Source organism: Callospermophilus lateralis, chromosome 15 (genome assembly GCF_048772815.1).
Source record: "Callospermophilus lateralis isolate mCalLat2 chromosome 15, mCalLat2.hap1, whole genome shotgun sequence".
NCBI classification, from domain to species: domain Eukaryota; kingdom Metazoa; phylum Chordata; class Mammalia; order Rodentia; family Sciuridae; genus Callospermophilus; species Callospermophilus lateralis.
In genome coordinates this window covers 58970437-58974967 of record NC_135319.1, presented here as the reverse complement: position 1 = coordinate 58974967, position 4531 = coordinate 58970437, and positions in this window count along the sequence as shown.

The following is a 4531-nucleotide window of genomic DNA, read 5'->3' as shown; positions in this document are numbered from 1 at the left end:
GCGCGCTTCTGCGCAGCCGCCGGCCTGCCCCGGGGCATGCTGGGAGTTGTGGTTTACCGGCACGGCCCGTCCTTCTGTCGGAATGACTGCTTCCGGGATGCGCTGAGACTTTCTTTGCTTTCAAGCGCCAGAAAAATTAGCATGTTCAAACCAACAGCCTCACTTCTTTGTCTTGTGAGAATGTTTGGTTCCTTCTGGAGGGGTTCAAATCTCCCAACATCCCTCTTACCGGGTAGAAAGTGGGTTATTCAAAATGCACCCGTACGGCAGCGATTGGGCACTTATCACGAACAAGACATTTGCGCCGTGTAAAGAGTAGTAATCCGGTTTTTTTTCCTTTCTCCAAAGTCCATTGAGTTATAAAATAGAATTTTAAGTTTAAAATAGACTTAACGGGAAGGTGTGTGTGTGTGTGTGTGTGTGTGTGTGTGTGAGAGAGAGAGAGAGAGAGAGAGAGAGAGAGAGAGAGAGAGAGAAACACACAAACTCTAAGACCTCAAAAGAGGACTGCCTGAAAGAAGTATTTTTGCAGTCAGAACTGATAGGCGCTTCTCTGTTACACCTAACAGCTTCCACCACGAGATGGCAGGGCTCTCCCTAGGAAGAGCGGTGAACGCCAAAGTTGGCCTAGCCAGACAAGTTTGATAGTCACGAAACTGAAATGTTTTTACAGTTTTCCATCTGAAAAAATATACAAGGTATATACCACACACTCGATGCTTCCACTTTTCTGAATTTTGTGTAAATTGAAGATTGGTAGATCAATTATCCGACAACATAAAATTGTGAAACTACTGTATAATTTACTGTCAGTGCTTCCCAGACTATCTGCAACAAAGGACCAGTCTCCTCCTCTCTCACCTGCCAGCATGTGGTCTCTTATGCATTACCAGTAAGCAGGCCCAACCCTTTGCCACTCCTCAGTGTGACATCATCTGAACTGTCCCCTAACCAGCTGAAATAAGAGTAGCCAGCTTCTATAGTGGGATGATGTATCAATGCTATTTCTAAACATTTTCACTTTCTGCATGATCACAAACAGTACACAAGAAGTCTTCCTCTTGTGGACCACATGTTGAGGTAGTACTCCTTTACTTATTGGTCTCAATTGGTTTTCTTATAGATTACAGAAGAGAGTGTGAAGAGGAATCTGTTCCTGTGGAAGCAATTTTTTCCTCTTGAATGACTTTTGTAAAGAAGTAGTATTTTGTCTTGTTCAATACTTGATATTTCCTAAATAAAAATATCACTTGCACAAATGAAACAAGGTCAAAAGATAAATCCATTGCTTTTTATTAAAAAAATGTTGATTTTTGTGGGAGTACACAGGCATTTTCACATATGACCAAATCTAGACAAATACCAGACCTTAAATTATATTACAGAGAGCAATAGCAACAAATACTACAGAGCAATAGTAACAAAAACAGCATGATATTGGCATCAAAATAGAATGGTAGACGAATGGTACAGAGTAGAGAACACAGAGACTAACCCACATAACTACAGTTGTCTTATATTAGAGAAAGGCACCAAAAACATACATTGGAGAAAAGATAGCCTCTTCAAGAAACAGTGCTGGGAAAACTAGAAATCATATGCAACAAAATGAAATTAAGCTCCTATCTCTCACCATGCACAAAATTTAACTCAAAGAGGATCAAAGACCTAGGAATTAAACCAGAGACACTGTTCCTATTAGAAGAAAAAGTAGGTCCAAATCTCCATCATGTCAGATTAGGCCCCAACTCAATAAGACTCCCATAGCACAAGAATTAAAATCAAGAGTCAATAAATGGGATGGATACAAACTAAGAAGGTGGATTTTTTTCTTTCTTTTTCTTCTCTTTCTTTCTTTCTTTTTTGTATTCAAAGTAACCTTTGATCCCCTCCCATTCTCTTACCTTGCTTTCTTGGACTGACCTATAGATCTTGGTTAGTCTTTAGTCTTATTCTCCTTTCATATGGTTCATTCTTCCTGGGTCAGCTAAGAAGCTTTCCACTAGCTTGTGTCCTCTTGCAGATTAAGACTGAGGAGGAGCCAGGCAATAAAGCACTACTTGATTTGCACAGATATGTTGGGAGCACTGGGAAGGGTTTTCTCTCCTAGACTGAGGGGGAAGTTGGGAGACTTGGAGGGAGAAAAGGATGATTTCTTGGAAGAGGTAATGCTTTTGCTGCATGGAGTAGAGGAGTTACATGATGCTGAGGTCTTAGGGCATATCCAGAGCCATCACAAAGCAGGTGGTGCTTAGTCAAAAGTTGTCAATTGAATAACCAAACCCATGACTTCTTGTTCAACTTCATACCCATGTCAGCACAATTGCAGCACTATTAAATTATTAAATTCCATAATGATTTAGCTAGAAAGTCACTGGACTATGTGTATGAGACACTGACATGATGTGCAGCAACTCAAACAAAACCTTCCTCTTCTATTCCAAATGATGGAGTGTTTATAGGAGTTCTTGGGGAGGCTAAAAGAAGATTCCTTTCCACCAGGCAGATATTATATTTGATCTAATTACCAAACAGCTGGGAAGTCTGTGAAGTCAACTATCTTCAACTTTTCCCCAGAGGCCCTGAAAAAGCTACCAGAGGACCTACACTGAGACCTAAACCTAGAACTCTACTAAGACTCTCACACCAATCCAGGAGTAATTCTTCCCTAACCTTCTTACCTTCCCCCAGAAACTTGTGTTTATTATTACTGACCTGATGTAATATGATGTCAGTGACAGTTTTCTCCCTTTATGTGCTGAAGTGGTCTATCCTTGCATACAGCTTTAGAGAGTTTTTATTTTCAGTATTATTAAGATGAAAGTGAAGTATATTTTGAAAACAAAGTATTTTTATACCTATGTTAATGTCAAACTTGGAAAATGACAGATGAAGACCTCTATGTTATAAAAAAATTAGCATGATAACATTCTTTAATTATTAGAGATTATTCCTACTTCTTTAGAATACAAAATATGCCTGTGATTAAAAAATTACAGGTCCACACAGGTCCTCCGGGTGCCCCAGTAGGACCACTGGCATTAGCACCTGTGCAGGACTCTTGGCCGCTCACTGGTGCAGGAATCCCGGCCATAGCCCACGTGGGAATTCTGGCTGCCATTCCCGTGTGGACCCCCATCTATCAACATGGGGCTCCTCCAGTCCCCTCCGTCTTGTGGCACTACAACCATGCCACAGTCCCTTACATGTGGTAGCCTGAACCTGGGGACACTTTACTTAGTCCCGTGACATCTGCCAGCCACAATACTGCATGTCACAAACCTGCATCTCTGAATATGCTAATCAACACCACTGCCTGGCCCCAATGGACCTGACACTCCTTCGCTGAAAGCAGCCACCTCCATTTTGGGATGCCTTCATCGCCATCTTTAGTTGGGGCAACTCCCAGCTTAGAATACTGATTGGGGCTTAGAAACAATATCAAGGTACCCAAAATCCCCAACTGCACCCTCTCCCTGGCAGCTGCTAACCTGGCACAGTGTCAGTGGCTATGCAGCTGATCCTAGCTGGCAAAATGAAGTCCTGAACTGCCCAGTATAAAACAGCACTCTGCAACAGGTGTGCAGCCCCCAGAGCGCAGCCCACAAGACCTCTTAAGAGAAAGGTTTCTGATTGGGAAGTAGAAAAGGAGGGGGTGAGTGAGACACAGTTTAGAGACTAAATTAGAGACCAGGAATTGTGAGATCTATAGGCGATATAAGAAGGTAAGGCCAGGTGCCCCCATCACACGAATGGACCCCAAAGGAGATCCTTGGGATGCAGTCTCCCATAGGGGACCAGCAAGTACTATACTCTACCTCCAGGGCCTATGCCCCCCCAAACCCTCCCACCTTAATAACTTTACCATCCTCATTCACCTATTGGGTGAGAAAGGAAGCTAGAAAGATACTGATCTCCAAAAGAAAAAACAAAACCAAACAAAAAAAAAATCTTTGCATCCTTTTTTGAGATTTTTTCCCCTCTCTCTCTCTCTCCTCCCACCCTCACATCCCCAACATTTGTGAAACAAAGTACTTGTTATGAATTAGGCTACTGAGGACTGAGATGTCTGAATGGTGTATTACCATGGTATTGTATATTCTTTTATCTCCTATTTTTACATTTTTTACTTTTCTTAATATTTATGTTTGTTTGTTTTTTTGTACTCTACTGTCTTCCCACTTGTCTCCCCAAAACCACTTTCTCTCTCTTCTCCTGCTACTAACCAACTTCTTTAGATTTCTCTTTCACACTTTCTAAGATCTAATAACTCTATATCCTCACCCCCTACCCTCTCAACATCTCATCCTACACCTCACCACCAGTTCTCTCATTGTCCACCATCAGAAACTGTAGACCTTTGTGCAAACCTACTGTTTATAATGTAGATAATAATTGAACTTCCCATTTCTGTATATTGTGACAAAACTATAAACATCTTAATAGCAACTATTTGGTTTAAGGCTGCATATTGTTTGTATTGGGATCTATTCACATTGTTCTCTCCCTTAAAGGAGAGGTTTTAGAAACC